Source organism: Balaenoptera acutorostrata, chromosome 12 (genome assembly GCF_949987535.1).
Source record: "Balaenoptera acutorostrata chromosome 12, mBalAcu1.1, whole genome shotgun sequence".
In the NCBI taxonomy this organism is placed as follows: Eukaryota; Metazoa; Chordata; class Mammalia; order Artiodactyla; family Balaenopteridae; genus Balaenoptera; species Balaenoptera acutorostrata.
In genome coordinates, this window is record NC_080075.1 from 11691798 (window position 1) to 11715925 (window position 24128).

At 44.7% G+C, this 24128-nt stretch overlaps 1 long non-coding RNA gene across 2 annotated transcripts in view; it reads right to left on the minus strand.

Moving 5' to 3' along the window:
- Nucleotides 1–445: 445 nt before the first annotated feature.
- Nucleotides 446–24128, minus strand: part of LOC103002193 (uncharacterized) — a 56621-nt gene continuing 32938 nt past the window's right edge. Inside the window, exons 2-3 of one of the 2 annotated variants that reach the window (XR_452475.2) lie at nt 4193–4482; nt 446–748 (exon numbers count right to left, since the gene is read on the minus strand). This is a non-coding gene — a long non-coding RNA (uncharacterized LOC103002193). The remainder of the gene's footprint in view (nt 749–4192; nt 4483–24128) is intronic. The other variant, XR_009009887.1, reaches the window with a different exon arrangement.

A 24128-nucleotide genomic window follows, 5' to 3' on the forward strand; every position in this document is an offset into this window, starting at 1 on the left:
TGGCCCACGGGATGCCCCAAAGAAACCTTTGTGGAAAGAAGAAGTGAATGGGTGACTGATGTGTGGAGGGAGGGAGCAAGGCAGCTGAGAAGACAAAGGTCTCCACTAGCAAGCAAGCTCAAGGTTGCTGATAATTTGGGGGCAGCATTTGTAGATCATGATCAGAGAGGGTGTGGGGAAAGACTCCCAAATGTCTCCCAGTGTTTTTCTCAAATGTTAACATGCTAATACTGACTCTTGAGAGGTCTTCCAGAGAGACAAGAAAAGGCAGGGCAAACCAGGCTGAGTAATAAGTGATTCAGGTTCAACACGCTTCTTCTAGACGCTGTCATAATGATCGGTGTGGTTATGGCAGGATTGCCCTGTGGTCCTAGAGAAACGAATCTCAAATGTTATCTGGTAACCTTTCTATCAATATTTAAACATAACTAATAAGCAAACAATCCATTTTTCTTTCGTTATGCTTTTAATGAAGGAAAAGGGATGAAGACACACAGAGACTGGCCAGATAATAAGAAACCGACCAGACTAGACCATAACCACAATATCGCAGAGACATCACCACTGAATGTGGAGGCCCTTAGAGTCCATGGCAGATGGAGTCAGGTCCCAGGGCCAGCCCTTCCCCTGCACTCGGCTGTGGGCAGCAGGTAGAGGTGCTGCAGGGGGCTGAGTCCTGGTTTTTCGGTGCCTGTGTCATTTTCGAGCAAGTGTGTCATAAAGCTTCCTGTTTCATCTCCCAGTTATTCTGAAACAAAAACATGCACGAAAAACACAGGTCACTGCCAACCGCATTGAGACACAGTCACTCCAGTATATGGAAACCGAAAAGGGAAAGACAGATCGTAAATGCCACAGTAAGATGGGGAATCAAATTTATCAGCATCTATTCAAACAGTGATAATCAACAAAGATTGCGGTGGGGATAGGGGGGCGGGGCATCAGTTTAAAAATAATTCACAAGAAACTGTGAAGGCAGATGTTCCCAGAAGCCCACTGCCTGTTTACTGAAAAGTTGAAGTCAGTTCTGCCTCTCTGGGTCCAGGTCTAAGCCTGGGGCACACCGAGGCCCTTCCCCTATGTGCTCCTGTTGGTCTAGCTGAAGTCACACAGGACTCTCAGGGCAACCCTGGTGTTTGCCCAGGTGATGTCCTGAACACCTCTCCCCAGGGGTCCAAAGAGACTTAAAAGAGGTCACCATGGAATTACAGTCCAACGAGGATGGATGAGGAGGATGGTGGCTGAACTTCTGGTCCCCTCTCCTCTTCCCCTCCAAGAGAGCTGGGCTCCCAGGGACATCACAGCATCGTGATCAGACAAGCTTGTACCGAGCAGCCTCAGCGAGGTGGAGGGAAGGAGAGATGCTAAGAGGGGGGACCTTGACCAAGCAAAGACCCTGAGGACAGCACAGGGTTAAGAACAGCTCCAGAACCTATGATTCTGCCTTGCCACTTGAGACCAATATGGTTTGGCTCCCAAGCAGCACATCGTTTGCGGAATCTCATTCTTAGTTCTCCCAAACAAGTGAAGGGATACTTCGAGAGACTGACAGAAGGATGGCTTGATTCATAAATACGAATGGTGCCACCTCCCCCAAAGACCGGTTTTGTGCTTAAATCTGCTGCTCAGACGCTTGGAGTAGGAAGAGAGGGGTGAAGACAGCATTGCCATGGGAGCAAGGTCAAATCCACACCTGCCTGCTATTCCCAGCCATGTTCTCTGACCAGCCACTACTGATGGTCAGAGAAGAAATGGGCTCTGCCCACGACTGCTCAGAGCTTCCTTGAGGACCCTGCAATCCCCTCCGCATGCAATCTGCCCCAGATGCAACCCTGAGTTCACGGGGAAAGCCAGCTGCCCTGGCCCCTCTCCATTTCCTGACTTTTGTTAATGGCACAAAATTATTTGCAAAAAGGTCGGGGTGGGAGGGGCTGCATGACTCTGGAAAAGCTCCATCCTTCCGGGAGACATTCATTCACAATGCACAGTAACATGCAGAAGACCCTGAGAAGTTAGGAAATAAAGAAAGCCGTTTACATTAGTTTCTTGTGTGCTTCCCATACATATCTGGAGTGGAACCCCTCTTCCACAGGAACCTCTGCCGGCAGGGTTCCACAGGGCAGCAGACAGCAAAGCTTCTCTTTGACTGAGTCCTTGCTGTCCTGACACTCACAAGATAGTTGTGACAGTCTGCATTTATTTCTTGAAACTCTGCATTGTTTTTCCTCAATATCTTCCCCAAATGCCCTCCACATATGAGTTAGCTGAAGCACACAGACTCCCTCAGCCTTTATTATTTTTTTCTCAGAGGCCTCCTATCCTAGAGGCAGTGAAATACCAGCCTTTCTGAGAGATAATGAACCTGGCTGTGTGGTCGCTAACATTCTGGAGAGAACACTGCTCAAATGAGCCTGCTGGGAAAACCAGTTTCCTGATGTGTGTTCCATGAGCTAGCATTTTCTAACGTGACAATATCTGAATCTGGGCCCAAGATTTTATACACAGTGCCTTCCTGGGTGGGCAAAGAGAAACAGGAACTAAGAAATGCATCAGTGGCTGACATGGGTGGAAGGGGCAACCTTGTTCCTTTAGTTTGAAATAGAGAGACAGCTTAGGAACCTACGCTCCCCTCCAGTTACCCTACTTCTGAGTGGGGAGGAAAAACCAAAGTGCAAGAGCCCAGGCAGGATTTGGTATGGACCACCCAACCACGTTTACTTGGACCAGGATCACAGAGTGAGAGGTGGCAGGGCCGGAAGGATCATCTGGTCAACCTGCATTTTACAAGCACACAGAGCAAGGAAGTCGGCAATCTTCCTAAGGTCACACTGGAAAAGACATTGCTGGGACCAAGACCTGAGTCTCTCCTACCTTCGTCCCTAGATTCTGAATTGCAGCTTTCCACTGTAAAACCTGAGCTAGTTTGTGTGCGAGCTTTTGCACGCATAAGTCAAATCCTGAGTGACTTCACATTGACCTGGCCGTCGAGTTAACACTGAAGAAACCCAAGATGGAACATCCAGGAACGCTAAAAGATTTGCCCCTAATTCAGAGCTGATTGCACATCTGGCTTCCCTTATGCCAGCGGACGCTGGGAGGGGATGGAGACCACCAGCGCCTCCCCTGTGTTAGGACATTCCTAGAGAAGCTTCTGGTCACACGTTACTTCCTTATTCTTACTCCCAGCTTGGCTGAGCTGTGCTGTTTCTGCAGGTCTGTAGCATTCAGGGGGCCCCCAGTAGGTCTCCCCACTGTGGGTACCCAGCTCCGCTTTCCCTCAGATCTGAGGGATGGCCTCAGGGTCACGTACATCACACTGTGAATACGAGTCCTCATCAGGGGCCTGAAATGCAGCCCAGGCAATCTTCTGGATGCTCCCCGAGTCAGCTCCCAGATCACACCCTTTTGGTTCCTAATGGCAAAGGGGAGGCTTCTAGCCTGGGAAACTGAGAAGGGGAGAGAGACAGCAGCTCAGACGCCCATCCCTGGGCTGGATGGGCCACCAGTCAGGGCATTTCCCCTTGATTCCATCCAAACTTCTATTTCCCAGGCAGTAAGTACCAGGGCAGGGGAGCGGGGAAGCAAGGAGCACAAATTTCAGTTTGCTGTAACATCCATGACACTGCCAATATCTCAGTGCCGAAAAGCCAGACCAGAGCCCCCAGCCACCCATGTGCAAAACACACACTCGAGCCCGCTGTGCATCAAGGGTTCCGTCAACGCTTGGGAAAACAACCGGCCAGGCGCTCACATCCTGTTCGTGTTGACTCACGTTGGATTCGGACAGGCTTGGAAGCCAATTTTTTTGAGCTTTTGAAACAGTTGCCAGGAGGGTGGGACCCGCTAGACAATGGCAAGGTGTTCGCTCTCAGGAGTCCTTGGCTTTTTACGTCTCAGAAAGTTAAAACCTAGAGGACGTGCTCAGAAAACGTCATTGCTTTTTACAGACTAATTTTAGGGATGAGTGATATGGATCCCGTGTGTAAAAGATTAAGTTTTTGTGCTACTAGAGACATCAGGGCAGGGGAGAGGGGAGCCGCCCTTGAGGGGCCCCCTTCCTTTGCTTCTGGGGGGGGGCGCCCGTTTTTAGAATGAAAGCCACATAACTCTGAGCAGACTTAGAACCTCTCCTGAGGGGACCTCCCCGAGAAGCAGTTTTTACGAAGTGTGCCACGCATCATTACAGACTTACCCGTGGTTCAGAAAGTTTCAGCCTTTAACTGATCCGTCAGCAGAGTGCGAGCCTTCCCAGGGCTGCCCCGAACACAGCCGGGTCCTCTTGGCCGTCGTTTGTTGAGCTCATCCCACCTGCTAGATGCTGCTCCAGATGTGTGCTCTCCCTTAAGCGTCCGCCCTCTCAGGTTGCTGCTGCTTTAGGAGCAGCTCTCTCGCCTGGCGGGCAGGGGAAGTTCAACCACCAGCCAGTACACGGTGGCATCCAGCCTCCAGTCCAGCATCCCGACCTTGACACTCTGCCACCTTCTGGGATGAACAGGAGCTCACAGGTCATTCAGACACCCTGAGCCCCTGAGGATCTCGGAAGTTTGCCCACCTTTTGGTACCGAGAGGGACCCACAAAATACCTCCCTCTGTTAATACTAAAGGTTTCCACTAATGGAGATGAGGATGGGCAACCCAAGGGCCGGGCCTCACCGGATTATTTCCTGATCTAGTCAGTACCATCCCCCTCGCCTTGGTCACTTTCTCTATCCATAAAAGAAAACGTCCTTTTCAAAGAACTAAACCTCAAAAACATTTTAGCAGATCTATAGTCTGGTTGACATTGTAAAAGGTCAAAATTACAGGTAACCTTGCTATACCATTCCTAAGAGATGCAAAGGGCCTTCTGAAAGGCTGGTTTTACCTCTAAGGTTGGTCTAGAACACACGAAGAGCAGCTCAGGATTAGAGGGAAAATGGAGACAACTTACAGGCTTTTAGGTGTTCCAGTCACCCACGGCCCGTGGCCCTAACCAGTGGTCCTCAATGTGGATCTCTGGATCCGCGGCATCACCCGAGAATTTTCAGAAATGCAGATTTTCAGGGTGTGCCCCAGACCTTCTGAATTGGAAACTCTGGCGATGAGACCCAGGGATGTCTGTTTTCACAAGCCCTCAAGTGTTTGTGACACACGTCCAAGCATCACCAGTAGTGAGTGATACCTGGGCCGCGGGCTAAGTCCCTGTGACCGCGGTGACTGCAGGTCAGCCATCTACTGATGGTCTCAGTTTGGTCAACTGTACCCAAGCTCCTCACTGGATGGCTCTGGCCCAGGATCCCCACAGTGGGAGGAAGAAGCCAGCAGCCTAGAAACCATCTGAGACTTTCAACATGTTCTCAGGGTGACCTCGGGAGAAGTGTTGGTATGATTCATCCCTCAATGCCCTTTTCCAGTTGCTTCTCATCTGTATAGCGTGGCGCAGGCACCATGGGATACTACACCTGCACCCGGGATTTCCCCTCCGCATCACATTTCTTTCCTGGCCAAGCCCCACCCTCCCACACTGTAGCCTTCCCCTCCCCCGCTCCCTTTGCCTGAGGAGAAATCTCGAGCCAGCTGTCTACTGGCATTTCTCTCAAACAGGAGACTAGAAAATGTCTCCACCAGCTTGACCCTCCTGACTGCCACCCTGGGAGGAGAAGGGAGCAGAGCCCACTCTGCTTTGGGGCCCTGCTCACATTGACACCTGGTGATGTTCAGGTGGGGAGCGCCAGCCAAAGGCTCACAACCGGACAGGTAGGAGGCAACACATGACCAGGTCAAAAAAAAAAAAAAAGGTAAAAAAAATAGTTTGTTTATCATTTTAAAAAAACGAACCTCATACAGGAAGTATGAGAAGAAGAAGAAGAAAAACACAAACCCAGGCTATGACACTGAAAGTGGCAGCACTGGATACAGACAAGATGAGGGCTCCTCAGTTTCCATTCCCACTTTGCAGGGGCGGTGGGAACAGGTAGGGTAGGGCACCAGGTGAGGGTGGGGACTTACAAACCACGGGGATGCAACAAAGAAGGGGACCGTGAGTCACAAGGCACAGCCTTATCAGACACAGGGCAGTGTGCGTGGGGTAGGACGATGTCCCATCCAGGCCCCTCCCTGCAGGTGTGACTGTCCCAGCCAGACATGGGGAAGAAGACGCCTAAAATGGAAACTGCCCTCCGAGAGCATCCCACGCGCCCGCCTCTCCCACCCCACGTTCCACCCCTTGCGTGTTTCAGGTCAAGACACAGGAGTTACCAGACCATGATCACCTCCCCCCACGCCCTTTCCAGAAGTGCCAGACTAGCAGCAGTCAGCTAGTGAGACCCCACCATCCCAGGCCTTCCATCCAAGCCGGTGGCTGTGCAGACCTTCAGGACCACAAGCCCAAACTGGCCCGACTTGCTTTGGTTTGATGGACACTGACACGAGGCCACCCAAGGCAGATAGGAGTCAAGTCAGATGCCTAACCCAGAGCCATCTGCCCTCTCTGAAATGTGGCTCGAATGGATTGTTTTAAAATGGGGGCATGGGATTCACAACGTCCACCCAAGAATTCAAATGAGGGAAAACAATGAGACTAAAGAACATTTCCTCTTTCACAGCACAAAACAGTAGGAGGATAGGAAATAGGAATCTTCCCTTCCCACCATAAAAAATAAATACAAATGTTCTAAAATGTGCCCACCCTGAAAAGATACCAACAAAAGGACTCCAAGTCATGACTATCGCTGTCAAAGAAAGCCATTTAAAAAAGAAAGACAGAAAGAAAAAGAAAAAACTCTGCACACCAAAAAAATCTCAAAATAGAACCAAAACCTGCAAATCATACTCAGGCGTCTATTATGAACCTATGTTTTAGCATGCTGTTGAAAAGGTTAATAATTTTCCTACCGAAACTGAATGTGGGTTGTGAAAGAACATTAAAATGAAGAAAATTTCCCCGTGGCTGCTATTTTATTATCACCAAAGCCATCAAGTTTCAGTTTGAGTTATTTGTATTTATTTGTGAAAACAAAGATTAGATAAGTAGAAACATAACCCTCATCCTAATTATTGCCCTGGAGTATCTGATTTTTAGAACAAAAGAAAGAAAGAAAAAAAGAAAAAGACCATCAGACACACACTCAAGGCATGAGAATTCAGAAGAACAGAGAGGAGAGAGAGGATGCTGTTATCTCGTCCTATCACTTGAAAAAATGTATTGTCTCATGTAAGACATTCATATTTGTTTACAGTCTGTGACGACCACATGAGAGGCAATGTGTACTTTTCGTTGTTAAAACTTTTGTCAACTGTATGCTCAGATAGGGAATTTTTTTAAAACTGCAAACTATCGTTTTTGCTTTACACTTGCAAAAATGCAGGCACAGCCATATATTTCCACGTTGAAGTCTTGAAAAAAGGGAATTTACAGTGCTGCTTGAAAAGATCCAATTATGAGCTTCGAGACATTTACAAGCAGGTGGAGCCCGGATGAAACGTGGGGTTTAGGTGCAAAGCTGGATTTTAACTCAAATGTGTCTCAGATGCCAGGGGAGCAGCTTCTTTTCTGAAGTTTGTAAAAGAAATCCACTAGCTGAAATGGTTAATCAAAATCAGGGGTGAGCAGAAACCTCTCTCCACGTTCTGCCCGCACAACATAAACACCAGAATGAAAAAAATAACATGCAAAAAGACCTGCAGTGGTCTCACATCACCGAACAAACTGTTTTTCTACCTATTTTGTGTTGCTGGCTTTTGTTATCAGCCCAATCGGCAAACTGTGGCCAATTTTGTCATGGTTGAAGCAGACATTTTGTTCCCAAACTGCTTTCAACATTTTAGCTACTAAATAGTTTATGAGAAATTGAAGAAGCCACAATACAAACAGAAAAGGTACCTAATCTTGCTAAATTAACCCCTTTTTCAGGTTAAAATGACACACACACATAAAAGATTAAAAACAAGAATTCTAGCAAATTCAAATTCTGAAATAACCTAAGCAGAGTTTCCTGGAAACAAGAATAATTAATGATTAACTTACTGATTGGATTTTGAAACCAGCTACATGACATTCCCTGATTCTGACCACATAACAGCATGAAAGGTGCTTTTAATGATACAACATGTAATTTTTATTTTTCATCCACACACATCAAATGTTGTGTGAAAGTGAAGGGCAAAATTCTAAAGGCGTCAATTGAATTATGCTAAAGGAAAAGAATCGGTTAAGCAGTTATTTACTACTGAAAATAAATGACACCCACGTAGTTCATCTTATATATTAATATTGAAACCAAATAGCAGTCTTCTACCACAAATCATTTCATTAAAAAAAATAATGAAACTAGTTAAAATGAAAACACAGGGTTTTATTTGATGAAACATTCAATATTCAGATCAAAATGATAGAAAGCTGCCATGGCTTTTCAAAATTTGTTTATGCTGAATGCCAACAACAAATTGAAGATAAAAAAAGGATGAAAGAATCCTCGCTAAAAATCCAAGAATTAACTAATTGGAAGAAAAGCAGAATTTCAGACAGAAGACTTAAGAAAACTCTTCTCTGTTTGCAATCCTATCTCATATTTGAAGGTACAGCGTTATGTACATTTTTAGCCTTTTAAAATACCAGCATGCCCACACACTATCTCAGATTAAACCAAGGAGAAAATGACACATTCTGAAACCATTTTCTAAAGCTCCTTTTCCTGATAACACTGAGGCACTCACAATCAATTTAATGAGTTTCTAAAAAGCCCAAACAACTCTCCATAAAGAGACAGAATTGTTCACAACAGCCTGCAGACATTTCTAGATTTTACAGGCAATACTAAGAGCATTAGTCCTTGCTATTTACATTTAGAAAAACTAAGCTGTTTTCAACATCTATATCAGAAAGAAATACTACTCAGTGCTTTGGCTAATTAAATACAGGAACAATTTGAAAAACCCCAATAGATCCAGCCCAGCAGTCCCCTGATTTCAAACAATTTAAAAATTAGTTAATTCTTTCCCCTCCATGTTCTTTGCACAAATATATATTCTCCTAATCTATTCTTACTTGAAAATTCTTAAGGTTATAAAGAAAGTAAACACCCACAGAGGGTAAGAAGTCATTTCTTCTGAAAGTGGATTTCTTCCTAAAACATAGGGCAGCAAAATAAACACTGAAAAAGCACTACAAACAAATAACACAACTCAGGAAGAACACTGAGAACATGTACTGAGGGACAGAAAACTTTGGAGGAATTTTCAATCCTTCAGAAGGATGGACACATTTGTGGTGAATTTACAGCATTCTTAGGGAGAGGATGGCATGGCTTTTTGTAAACTTGAACTGAAGACAATATCAATGTAATAACATCTTCTGGTCAAGAGAATGTGTTAGGCTGTTCACCATCAGACATGTTTTAACATGTGATTCAGAATTTACACACTTCTTGTTTTTATGATCCAGCTCTTTCAATATTATGGGACTGATCTGACACTTTAGAGCAGGCAGCCTGACTTGTGTAAGACGACAGTGTTTAAGAACAAACCAAAAAACCTTGAATGAACCCTACAATGAAAGATGAGAGGGAATAAGAAGTCTCTGGGAATCACCTGAATTTGTTACTTTAAGACATTTTCTGTATGAGTATCTTACCCTAGAATATCTGCCCTCACCCTTAACCAGCATAATCGAATATTCACATTCAGAAAACCCCTGACCTTAGCTAATACTTGCCACTCTTAAACCACATATATCCCCTTCCCCCGACATAAGACTTGGAAATGATTGTGATTTTAGTCATCTGGAAAGAGTGAAACATGACATGGTCTTCAAGCACTTTCTTCAGAACCGTTGTCATTTTAACTCTGTTTTACCACAAGTAAAAAGGCCGTGCTCACGGAACAAATTCAAGTTCCCCCTCAATTGTATCTATAACCTGGGAATTTCTTATGATCAGGGTAGCACAGGACAAAAGCTTTCACTGAAGAAAGATTCAGAGCATTTTTTTAAAATTCCCAATTTTTTGGCAAGTAGAAAAATCAAAAGGTAAACTCTTCCATATTATAAATTAATGTTCTCAGCACAACTACTTCACCTGCAACTAGCTAACTTATTCTTCCTTTTTTTCACAAAATGCACGTGTTAACACCAAGGTTTTAAAACACCATTGTTACATTTAGAGGCATTCCTAAGTGTAAGTAAGGGTTTTCTCCCCCATTTATTAGATACACATTTTTACTGAGAGCCAATCCATTGTGTATGAAATGACACAATTTTGTTAGAGCAATCTGGCTTTAAGGGTTAGGACAGGTTACACTGTAAAATTAAAATTAGAAAACCAAGCTTTTTTTTTTTTTTTTCTTTAAAGCAAGTAATAATTTTCCAGAATCTAGAAATAACTGCAACTGGCAAAAAGAAAATAAAAAAGCCATACAGACAAGAGTGGAAAAAAAGCTCAGAAACTCAGAATCCTTGCCCTGGAAACAAAGGTCTCTCACATTTCATTTTCTATTTTCCACAAAGAAAAAACAGATAGCTCTCTAGTCCCCATATGAAATATGTAACAAGTATAAGAAATGTGCAATATCACAAATACTAATATATCTAAGTGAACATAGGAATTGCATTTTTTCTTGTTAGTGTGAATTCAACCTACCGTGTTGGTAAGTTGACAAGAGATCAGACCCTGTAACTGCAGCATCAGAAATAGGACGATTTGTGTTGGAAACTCAAGTCTGAGCTAAAATGATTCTCCTCTGACAGGGTCTGTTAGCACAATTAAAAAGCATTGTGAACACCCCTGGATCATGAAGAGTATAGTATATTTTTGAGTCTAAAACTCTTCAATGATGTTGGCTTGAAAGCTGTTTAATTAGCTGTAAGATGCCAACCAATCTCTTTATCAAAGCCAGCTGAAAACAAAACTGAGAGAAACAGCTTGTGGTTTCACAAAAAATGTATTTACATGAAGTATATTTTAAAGGGAGTTCGATCATTAGGTACGATGTCATCTGGGCTGTGCGGTGGATTTGACATTTAAAGATGTCAGAGCTTGTCAGATTTATCTCCAGTCTATACTTAGTTTAGAAGTAACCACTTCTGTGAGCAAATCTTGTTTTGTTGATTTCCAGCCTCAAAATCTGCAAAGACTTAACTCTTATTTACAGAACACAAATCCTTTCCATGTCCTCTCACTTCCTTAACCTAAGATCAACTAAAAAGAAAGTGGGGCCGTGGGTGACAAAGTGGAATTGAAGCCCGCTTTGACACCGAGTCACAGGGATGGGCACAGAGCAAGCAAACCACGGTGAACAGAGCACAGAGGGACAGAGTTACTATTGACAAGCATGATGTTTCCTGAAATAGATAGGGGTCCAGACCTTTAGCCCACTACTTCCTGCTGCGTGTCTTGGAAAAAACATTCTGATAAGACGGGGTGCCCTTCACTTAACACTTAACATTGTCCAAGACGAGGAAAACCCAGAGTGACACAAAAAGTTTCACCATGACGAAAGCTAAAGCTGTCTCAGTAAAAGTCCCATCAAAGGATCAGTGAAAAGATTCAGAGAAACATCGGCCTTTACGCATCTTCAACCAGGAACATGGTTTGGTAGTTTTGTCAGATTGTTTAGTGACCGTGAATTCATGCTTTATATTTTATCAAGAGATGGGTTAGTGAATCACCACCATTTAACTATCACAAGAAAGATGTTTGAAGAATGGATTAGTCACTCATTCACTCTTTTCCAAAGACCACTTTTCATTTTGCCTAATTTGTTGAAAATGGAAATTAAGCTCTAAGACAAAATCAGCTTAAGACAAGCTGTAGCAGACCCAAGCGAAATCTGCAGCCAGCAGTACCCCTGAACCACAGAACCTCATGCCTGGGACCACACAGACCTTTCAAACAGAAAGGGAAATGGTCGTTGATGTTATATGACCAAAATGTACATTCAAATAAGAACTCTGTTCCTTAGCACCCTTTGACCTTAATTCACATCATAGAGCTCAAGGGGTACCAGATTCAGGATATTAATGAAGGAGTTTACATGCAGTTAGCAATAGAGTTTTTAAAGGGTTACAGAAAGAAGTGTTTTCTAAGACTGCCACTACCCATCAATTACTTTCCACAGTTTGTTTTAAAAGGGGCTTCTCCCCAAACCCAACTCTTTCATTGTTAATCATTTTGTTAAAAAAAAAAAAAAAAAAGATGTAGCATAAAATGTGTCCATATAGGTTGCCGTTCAACCCCAGGAGAGCCAGGTCAGAGGAAATCCCCACCAGGGTTCTGACAGAGCCACTAGAAAAGGAAACAGTACAGGGGCCCAGGGAACAGGCAGAGGACAAGAATGGCTACGACTTATTATCTGCTCTGCAACTGTCTTATTAGTGGGAAATAGCCATTTGATTTATTTTCTAAACTCAAAGCCAACTGGACTTCATTTATTAAGAGCTCTCTTCTTGCCTGTGCAGTGGCACTCATTTGGGAAGTTACAAAAACCAGTGCCTAAGTACCAGGAAAGCTGCAGTCCAAGGAGGGTGGGAGAAAGGGGTTTCACTCTCCCCTAAACCCAGGGGGCTCTGCTTCTAGATTCTGAGAGGCTCCGATCTGCCTGCTCCTTTGAACACAACACCAGACTGAGGTTCTGAGCCAGTGCACAGAGGTCCCAGGGACAGCTGATCAGCAAATTTGCTTGACGAATTGGTTTTGAGAAGGACAAATACTGAAAAAAAAGAGTTATGAGATAGCACTAAAGCGCTTCTGATGGAACGAATCCAGAGTGGTCACGCGAGCCTGCAAAATCCAATGTGAAATCTTCCAAATATTTCAGCACATCAGAGGGATTCCCACATCGGCAGGACCCTTCCCACCTGCCTGTGGCCACGGGCATAGACAAGATGGCCGGGAGGTGACGCACTCTGCCTGGCGTGTCCCTCCCTCTGGGGCTGCCTTTGTCCTTGATGCTGTTCCCACTGTGTTTATTAGGTGACATTCTTGCAATGCTTTCTGCTTTCTTTCCGCTGCTGCCTGTTGCTAGGGAATGAGTCCTAATCGCTTCAAGCGAACAGAAGCACAGCCACGAGCGCTTGGCAATGTCTCCGTTTGGTGACAAGGTAGAAACAATCCTTGAAATCATCCTCATTCGCATTTTGCCTCCGAGGGATGGCAACATTTGCTCCATGCTGGAATGTGTGTTTTCTTCGTCTTAACGTTGGTTTTGGTGCCTTTGGGATGGATCTCATGCCCGTCCCGACTGTCTGTTCTTGTCACCAACCGTCCTGCCCCAGGTGGAGGCAGGCGATTAGAATAGCTTGACTCTGGATCACACTCCACTGTCAGCCTTTATTTACTTTTTTCTTTTTTGTTCTTGGAGAGAAGCAAACCACATCGTCAAAGCATTTAAAAACACAAACCAAAGGAAACTCGGTTTCCAGGCTTTAAGTAGATGCTATTTACCCACAGTTTATTTCCAGAAGTCACTTGGAAACCGTTGTCATTTTTCACTCAGATTCACTGAGAAGCCTGACACTGTGGTAGTGTCAATGATCTATATTTGCTTCTTGCCAGTGGGAAGCAAAACCCAGTCTCTGTCTTCAAACCCAGACTCACCTTGATTCTCTGGACGTGGCTTCCCCAGCTCTCTCATGTGCCTTCCATGGGGGTGGCCAGAGTCTGGCCCCTGCTGGTGGCCGTGACTCAGAAGCCAGTGGAGATGGAGTGAGCCATTCTCTCTTTAGACGCTACCACCCCTCATTTGAATGGAAGGGCAAATGTCACTTTGTGGTTGGAAATGTACCTCCTGTTACCTCTCCCTGGGAGGACAGACCTTGTCACCAGGCAACACGTCGGCCTCGTGCTTCAGGCTTCCTTCGAGTAGTTGGGTGGCCAGTGTTGGGGAAGTCTCAGTCCGGCTTGCAGTGTGTCCCCTGCCAGCACGGGGTTTGGTCAGAGTTGGCCCTGGGTGAGAATCTGCTAAATGGACCCATGAATGGCAGACGGATGAGCTTGTCAGGTAGCACGAGCCCACTTCCTAGCTTGGGACTCACCACAGTTCCAGGGTGGGCACAGATGGGTACCTTGGGGTGACCAAGACTGACAGCTACCATTTGCTGAGGTCCTGTCCTAGGCGTATCGTGTAAATTATCGACTTTGCTCAAACTTCTGAGGCCGATACTCTTATTACCTTCATTTAGAGAGAAGGAAGCCATGGGGTCGGGGTAGGGGGTTCAACCGGCTGCAGATGACAGCAAGTGAAGAGTCGGGAAGGACGGCAGATGTCTGTTGGCCCCGCCCACGTCCTTGCCTTCTTACCAGGCCGCCTTCACCACTGTTTAAATCAGTGGCCACCACCCCACAGCCCGTGGAGCCCCTTCCCCGGAGGTTGTTGGTCCAGAGATCCGTGTGTCTGGCTGGACTGCAAGTTCTCCAGGACAGACCCCGTGGCTGGCAGACCCAGCCTGGCCAGCACCAAGCACCCCGGCTGGAGCACCACGGACGTCCCATTAGCGTTTAAGAAGTGGGTTGCCATCTCCTGCCCGTGGAGCCTTCCAAAGCCAAGAGGACAGTGTCTTCAGTATTGGGTGTTTGAGCTTATACTAAGAGGAAGAAATCCGAGTAATAGGTTCATCCCTCCCGCCTGGAGAAGGTTCCTCACTCCCACCATGCACTTCGGTGAGCCTGGGTCTCCATCCTTTAGACTTCCTTGGTCCCTGAGTGTCCCCCACAGACCCTCCTCCACCGTGCCTGCACCAAGTCCTAACACTACCATCTGCCATCCCTGCCCCCCTCTGCCCTTCCCTGGAAAGACTGAGGAGGTGGGCTGTGGTCATCCCGCCCCTGGGCTCAGCCTCCCAGACCAGTGGTGAACACACCGCGGGGAGGCTCGTGTGTTCATGAAGCTCTCAAAGCAGGATTTCTGGTCTCTTTTCAGAGCAAACTGTGGGCATTGGGAGGAGGGGAGGTGATGTCTGGAGATAAGACTGTCCCCGCAGCTGGCAGATTACAAGATTTCTCCCAGGGGAGCCCTTGGTGTCTGTTTCTCCTTAACCAGGTTCTTCTCCTGTTTGGCCCATGGGGTACCACGTTGGAGAACAGATGGCCATGGTCACCGGGAATACCAGTGAGCCCCAGGTGGCACTCCCTCTCGGACCACCCAGGGCATTGTGGCTTTTCTGTTCCTTCCTACTGTTGGTGCTGTGACCCATCTCATTCCTGGGCGGGGGCCGGTCACCTAACATGGACCACGTATGGTCCACTTGGTGGGAGTGCAAACCTCTCTGAGTCTCTCCACAATTGGAAAAAAAATAATAAAATAGTTCTGCTTCTGTTATTTGCTGCTTCCCTTGGCCTTCTTCTCTTCCTGTAGATTAATGTATTCAGGGGTGGTTTCAGTGTTTAATTCATGTCTTTTTTTCCAAGCAAAAATACAAAAATAATTTTTCTTGTATTTTTTAAAGCAATTTATGTACATTGTTTTTTAAAAAAAAAGTGCAGAAAAAAGAGAAGACGAGGAGCTGGGGAAAAAAGCAACAGGACAAAAAGGAGGAGGAAGAGGAGACATTTGGGAAGAAAGGAAGGAGGGAGTGAGGGAGGGATGGAGGAGAAATCCACACAGACACTGAGATTCCTCCCGAGAGAACCTGAAGGAAGCTGGGGCCTTCTTTCTGATTCAGATACTTATTCCATGCAGTTTTTAAAAAGCAATTGTAGAAATTAAAGGGGAAAGGAGCTTTGGTCACAGAATCACTATTCTATGGAGCATGGTCCTTTCACGTTGAGAAAAGGCACTCTTCCCTTGTGATGAAAATATGACTTTGCCTACCTAGCAGTGTGACAGGACTATTTTAAAAGCAGGTCAGTACATGAAGCCAGGAAGAATTATCTCAAGACTGTCAACGTGACACTGGAAACCCCTGCTATGGGAATAAATCTCCTTGCCTGCAGGGGAAAAACAAATCCAGCCAGACCACTCAGGGAGGCAACGGGGACATTTCTGGGCACTTTTAATAAACTATTGTTTTCATGGAAAATGTTCCGATATGAATGAGAATTCTGCAATTTATTTGGAAAGTCCAAAGATGTAATAAAAGAAAAGGTACACCCATTATGGTCATCCATGTCATTCCCTCTTGTGGCCTCATAACACTAACTCACAATAATAAAGAGGCTTTCAGAGGAACTCCAGCGGCCAAATTTGGGACGCCAGGTGTTAAGGTGACAAAAAGCTCAGCTTTCGGCAGCTCCTGATCCGGGGGCAGAGCTGCAGGTGTAGACCTGGCTTCCCTGATGTCCTTTCGCTTGGTGGGGGCGGGTCTGTAAAAAGCCACACTGTCCCTTGGGCCCTCACCTGGCTCAGTGCTCTGCCAGCACACGCCTTATTTGCTACTTCATCCTGTTCATCAGCTTTCCCTTCTAACCTTCTTGGCAATGTCACCAGAACCAGTCTCCCAGTTTTTTCTGATAAGCCCGTTTCACACTCTGATGGACACACCCCAGTTTGGAAGTTAATTTCTAATATTAAATTCCAGGACGTCCCTCCTTGGTTTCACCCCATTACTCTGGTCATGCTTCCTACCGTGCTAAACACTGCTTTTATCTCCTGGGCATCAGTCACCTTCACGTTGGTGAGTTCTATTCCTTTTCCCGCCCAAGCTCCCTTCAGACAAGATCAACGCATTTAATTCTCAAGAGCCTTGGATCACCAGGCTGTCCTCGGTGACTTTCCTCCAGCCACTCGGCTCCTTCACCTTCCTCCTTTTTACATCAGGTGGTCCCAACTGAACGTGTGTGGTCCACTTCTGAAGGAGCTCAGACCCAGGGAAACACTCATCAGATTAGGAGAAATATACTTTCGCCTAAGATTCCCAGTGAGCTGAATTAGAAAACTAACCACAGAAAACAGCCCGGAACAACCCTGATGTTGAAGGTGATATATCTGGCTCCACGTTGGGATGGCGTGGGATGGCCACTTATAAATCCCCCAGAAGTGCTGTCATTCGTGCAAGATTTTTCCGAACGGCATCTCCACGGGCAATGGATGGGACGAAGCGATCATTTTCTCCAGCAAGACGTATTTTAGAAAGCGAAAGGCAAAATGGCTTTTTAGTTGTAGCGCTGCCTCATTTGGAAAGAAAAAGTATGTCATGCTCTTGTTTCACTGACATGCCTGTCTCACACATCAAGCATTTGTGGTCCTTCGCTCGGGCAGTTTCTTCATTTCACTGCAGCCTCTACCCAGAATTATTAATGCTGACATTGGGCACAAATGTGTTACAATAAAACCTTGCACGGGCGCACTGTTTACCCTCAGGAAGTAGGCAAGTCGTCTACAAGTGGGACTACAGCTTGTGTGAAATGAAACATAATTCGTGTTAATTCCAACAAAGTGGAATTTTTAAAATCAAACGTGGCTCAAGAACTTGTTTGATGATGGGGGATATATACTGGAGTAAAAAATAAAGGCATATCATAGAAGAGGCTTGAGAGATTGTATTCCAACGCCATAGAGTGGTTATTGAAATTTGTTTCATGAGGGTTTAGCTCCCGAGCTGATTTAAACCACTTTACAAACATCACATGGATAAGTCTCGCGTATATACTTCCCTTGGTAAGATGGTACACTTGAGGAAAGTAGATGTAAACTAAATATGAATTAAGGTTTGAAAGCATGGATAGAGCCCATCAAATCCCAAACTCACATCGAGTGACAGTGTCTTGCACTCAGGGAGAGACAGTGGGCTGCAAACTGCCACTATAGGAGCCACTTTGGTTTCAAACATGATTTTCCCATGAAATAAAAGCCAGTCACGGGGCTAGGGAATCAATCAGCCTCTGGTCTCGGAGCCTTCCCTTAGTGACGCACCCAGCTCACTCATGGACTGTCTGGATTAAAGGCTGCAGGATTAAAAGGTCCTAGCTGCAGGGCTTTATCACAAAGCTAATCTAACCAATGGCACAGTTACTCCAAATGAGAAGTAATGGCCATTCTGGGGAGAGGCAGACAAGTGTCATCTAAGAGTCCGGGACTGGTCTCCCGTCATCACTCAGGGGTGAGAACAGGCTTCCTCCCAGGCCTCAGCTCTCAGATCTGTAAAACCAGAGGTCTGGACTCAGTGGTGGCTCTTGAGATGTTTTTCCCCCTATAATTTCTATAATTCCTTGCAAATCACATCTAGCATCTAACTTTATTACACATAGTGATTCAGATGCCTTATTTCCGTGCATGTGGGTTTTTTTTTTTACTGTGGCAAAATATACATAAAATTTACCATTTTAACTATTTTTAAGCTTAAAATTTAGTCGTAAAAAGCATATTCACAATGTTGTACAACTATTACCACTATCCATGTCCAGAAATTTGCATCATCCCAAACAGAAATCTGGTACCCGGTAAACAGTAACTCTCCACTCCTCCTTATCCCCAGCCCCTGGTAATCCCTCTTATACTTTCCTTCTCTTTGGATTTCACAGCCCTAGGCATCTCATGTAAGGATAATCATAGAATATTTTCATATTCACAAACCTTCTCAGCATGGTGAGGATTAAATAGGAATACAGTTTATTTGGTGCACTGTCCTTTTCCTTTCCTGCTACATGTAAGTTATATTAAAACAGAGTGGCCTTCTTTAGGGCCACTGGTGTGAGAAAAATGGAAGTTGAGACCAGACATCTAGCACAGAAAGCCTATATGCAGGGAGAGGATCCAGTGATAAATACCGCTGTTCTGGTTTGGTAAAAGACACACTTTAAAAACTGCTATTTTAAAAGTCATTTCAGAAGTAAAATTAGCCAGGCTGCTATCTCATACCCATCATGAGTCCTCTGTACGCGATCTCGCTCTCACCGCTGAGTAAACTTTTGCGAAACAACAGGAAACTCATCATGGATCCCAACAGAAAATACAGTGAGTAATTCCCCTGAAGAAGGGATGGCTGAGGTTGATGATTTAGTGGTTAAAAAATTAAAAAGAACCAACCAAAAAAAAACAAAAAAGGAAGGAGGAGAGAAAACGAAAAAGGTTTTCTTGCTGCTAGGAAAGGCAAGTTTCATTTTTCAAATTCATCTGTTAACACCAAAAATTATGGATAAGGCCAGCATGTATCATTCGTTTTGTACAAGGAACCACATGCATCTTGCTAATTTTTTTGACTTGTGTACTACAAGATGAGTTGCAGCATCACAGAAAACTTAATTGCATAGGCAAGCAAATATGAAATACTAATTTCATAGGTAAGCAATTATGAAATATTTATGCCATGCAATGTGGGTGAATTTGGAGATAAAAATCACTGACCCAGTATGTGAATTACTGATTATAGAGCATTGTTTACTATATCATAACAACAGCAAAATATGTGAATGATCATATGACAGTTCTAATTTGAAATATAATTCTAAATCATTTTTACCTTAGATCTAAAAAGGCCTGATGTGTAAAAATTATTAAGGCTTAACAGAGAAAAAAAAAAAAAGAAAGCTAAATGCTCCATTTTAATTCAGAACTCAGCAGATGTCAACTTGTTTCAATTTCTGAACCCTCTCCTGTTGGGATTATTATAATGTCCTTTTTGATATTGAAAAGAAATGGAGGTGAATCAACTAATATTATTCTTCTCTTTAAAAAGGACTCAGATCATTGGTATATATACATTAGCTACATAAAATATACAATATATAAATATATATGGAAATATTACAATGACCAAGAAGATTTATTAACAGATTTCCTAAGAAGAAGAGGAAAATCTTCTAGAAAAGCAAATTCCTGATTTGGCACAATTAATTATAGGCTCTTTGAATTATCTGGAGGGAGAGGTTACAGAGAGTACATATTTACATATCTTTATAGAAGAGAGTGGATCTTTCAGACCAGTGACCAAACATTAAAGCTCTAAAATTACACCATTGAGGTCCTCTACTGTTTCCTTCTTTTGGACAAAATCTAATTGCCAGTCATATGCTGTTTGGTGCAAAGTCAGGCCGATTAATGGGCCAAGTTAGCCCGGCCACACCAGAGCCAGACTCTTAAGACCAAGCCTGCTCACACCGTAGGGTTTTGAAATCGTCAAGTCACTAGACCACACACCAAGCAAGGAGAGATCACGTCACAAAAAGAAAATAACTATGTTTAAAACGAAAGCATTATCGACTTTGGTCTAAAGCTGGTAAAATGACCTTAGGGAAATTTCAAAGTGAAACAGATCAAATTCATTTTCAATCCCTCCTTAACTATAAATTGTCAGAAATAAAAACGGGCTAATCAGGCTCAGGGCACCAATGTTTAAAAACGACTCAGACAGCATAGGTCATGGAAATTCCTGCAATTTCATAACAGGGCCCTTACAAACTGGTGTTCAGTCGGATTGCATTTTGGGGTAATAATGTCCAAACTTTCGAATGGCAGAATCCAAGGGTGGGTGACCTTCACAGGACTCTGGGGTGGATATTTTATTTCACACACATCCCACCACCACCAAATATTGTGACAGAGTGGCGTCGAGCATGCTTCAAAAATACCTCTCGCTCACAAATGACTGCCAGTCAACTCACATTTGACTGTGAAAGCCACAGAGGGGGAAAGAGGTCTAACCCAGCTACAGGGGGAGGTAGAGTGGTTCTGTTCTGGAACCCTTGGCATCTGTGGGTGAGCAGATTATTTTCTAATGAGTAAGACTGAAATCAGTGAAAATGCTCAGTGTTACAGAGAAAAATTACTTATCTGCTCTCTAACCTCTAAGCCCAGCCATCTAAGAAAAGACTCAGTAATTCAGGAGCCAGAATATACAAAAACAACCTGACACTTCTTGCAGAATATCTTCACCTGACTCGACTTTTGGATTTAACTCCAATCATTTATCTTCACAGATATGGCAGGGGTCTGGTCCAGGAAGCATTTAGATGCTCCATTGCTGGGACATTCTATTTACTGACAGGGGCTAACTTAGGTGGTTACAGTTCTTGACTCTGAACAGAAAATAAAATGGTAAAAATAGTCATGAGAGTGCCGAATACCTATGTACTCAACCTAAAATGTGCAACATCTTAGGGAAACCCACTGTTCACCATCTCCAGAAACAGTGACCACTGCCCTCTGAAAGCAAACTGGTTAATCCTGTCAAAATCAGGCTTCTTTGCCCTAAAAAGACCCTGAAAATTCCTTCAAACACCAAGTTCCACATGGAGACATTTGTCTCCCTGGAACCTTTCCCCAGAACCTGGGAGGATGTCACACACTTATACACATCCTACTTCTTCCCCGAAGAGGGCTAAGCCCAGAAAAGACCTCATGGGATTTCTAATTGGTGAAATCCTACGGCCCCAAGGGTTTGCTTTTCTCCAGGTTCAGGGTGACAGAGAAGGGATTTATTTACTCTCTCCCATGTTTTGACTTTCACAGCAACAAGAGCTTGTTTGAATGGCATCGAGGCTCCAGACCGTGGGATCCCTGGGGCAGGGTCTGGGCAGTTGGCACTCTCCCTCTTACCTCTGCCCATGCTCACGTTCCTGTGACGGCATCTCTACCTTTTCCTTCTAGTTTTTAACGTTGAGTTTCACTTAGTACTAAGTGCAAAAACAAGCAAGACAGAAGGGCAGGTCCAGGACAGGCAGCTGTCTGGGTGGCGCAGGCATCAGCCACGGGCCCAGGCTTGACCAGAGCAGGCACTGGGGAGGTTAGATGAGACCCAGGTGGCTATGGATGAAAAGCCCGGGTGATGGTGGAAGGGGGTCCTCTGGGTGCCTCTGGGGAGGGGTGGGGACCCTGGGCACACTTGGGACAGAGCCTGGCCTGCCCCCTCCCTAGCATTCCTATTCCCTCAGCTCCCCCTTCCTGCAGCTCTGCCCCACTCTTTCCTGCCTGGCATCCCCAGCTATGGGACATCTAAGGAGGTGACACCATCATGGGGGAAAAAGGTAAAAGGCTAGAGGGTCTAAAACTCCAGGCATGGATCTGCAAGCCCTCACACAGAACGGGGAAGCCCTGGAAAGCACAGAAACCCCATAAGTGCAGGGTTAGAACGGAGGTGACATTACACTGTGACTGATAACTGTCCCACAAGAATCAACACATCCCCGCACCTCCCCTGTCTAGCTTCTGCTTGTCCCAGGGGCCGGAGCTCCCAGACCCCAGTTCAAACAGGCCAGGACTCACTGAGGGCAGAGGGCCTGGGGAGGTGAGGGTTACTTTCAGGAGTATCCATTCTTGCCGATCACCTCATCATAGATCATGAAATGAACTACTGCCGTGATTATTAAAGTCACCCTTTCAGCAAAGGAAAACAAGATTCAGATTCTCTTAACCACTTGTTCCAAATGGCAACAGCCCACGGTTGTAGCGAATGAACTGTCCTAAAGATAAATAAAGGTTGCACATTCCTATTTAATTGTTTGCTCCTGGTTCTTTAACACACACACACACTCACAGACACACACACAAAAATGAGCATTCAGGGGAAATGAAAAAGTCTCGTGTGCTCAGAATGAGGAGTAAAGAAGAAAAATATTTTTTTCCATAGGAATGGCCTTACTTTCACATCCTTAAAATTCTACAACTTGGTTCAGGGCCAATAAAGAGGAAACCACTGGGAAGTCTGAGCAGCCCCCAGGGTCCTGAAGGCTGAGGCTTCACGTGGGAAGCAGGCAGCTGCAGAGCTGGCGGCTCCAGCAGCCCGACTGGTTCATTTCTTTTTTAACATCACCACCTACAGGGGCTGCTTTGAATAGGATGGTCTGGGATGGCCCGTAATAAAGCCTCACAAGAAAAACAACACTCAGAACAATTGCACCACATTTTTTTCAACTTCCTGTTTATTAGTATTTTATCTAAGAGCAGAACAAAAGTCTGTATAAATGGGGGAAAAGAAAACAAAAGCACTCACTCTAACATCTTACAACACACACACACACACACACACACACACACCATCTTTTCCAAGGCTGTTACATTTGGATTTTTTTCATGGAACCCACTTCAGGTCTTCAAATGTCTTTTGTGGCAGAGGTTAAGATGAAATAACTAGAATGCATCATCCTATAAAAGTTATATGTTATTAAAAATATTTAAGTGGGCTTGTTTTCCGTACATCTGGATGACGGTATTCATTTCTACGCTGGAAGAATTCACACGTTATCAGTAAGATTTTGCATTTTGCCAGACAGACCCATGAACACAATGAAAATACAAACGCCACCCATAACATCTGTTGCAAAGCTGGGTTGTGTAAGAGAAGGCTGAAGGTGCGGGATCAAGGTGAAGGGTGTCCACTGCAGTTCCCAGGCTCAGAGGTGGACAAAAGGCTGAGACACCTGTATTTCTCCTCATAGAAACAGGGCCCCTGAGAGGGTCATTCCAGCTAAGACACGAGCTGATTACTGAATTATCAGTGACTTCTGTGAACTCTGTCTTTCTTCCTTAATCTGACTACCATGTCGTTCTTTGGGCTCCTACCCTGCCCACATTTTACACAAGATTCAGGGCCAGTGAGGTTGAGGGAATAGAGAATAAATGGCCACAGAACTTAAAACATTGACCTTGGTGGCCACATTTTCTCTTCAAAATGGGCTGGAGTGTACAGTCTATCTTTGTGGACATGTGTTCATCAAAGGCCTTGGCCCAGTTCCATGGAACCCTTCTCTGAACAGTTCTAATATCATGTCTTCTCTTCTCAAGAAGGACACCTGAGAATTTGGAATCATCAACTCCAGAAATTGCTTAGGTTATTTTCTGTGCCCCAGTAATCCGGAATTTTATATATTATCTCCATATCTTATTCTCTTATAACATTAGCATACCTAGCCTTGCCTAGGTATTTCTGATACCAAATTACCTTGTTCACATGAAAATGAGAAGGAATAAATAAGAAGAGGTCTTCTGTTGTATGGGGTAACAAGAAACATAACTGCAGATAGGGAAGGCATAAATCAAACCTGAAATGTGAACTTAGCCCTGGTCAAGACCATTTTAACTAATCAGAAACAGACTGCAAATGCTCTCGCAGAACAAATAAGTGTCTTTCTAAATGGCTGAAAATGAAGTGAGGTCTAAAAGTGAACTGAACAATCCCAATAAACAATGAACTTCACCAAATAATACAGCAGCCATCCTTTGCTTGCTGGTTGTAATCATTGAGAACTCACTGAATATGCCTTGAACTTGGACGACAAAGAAATAGG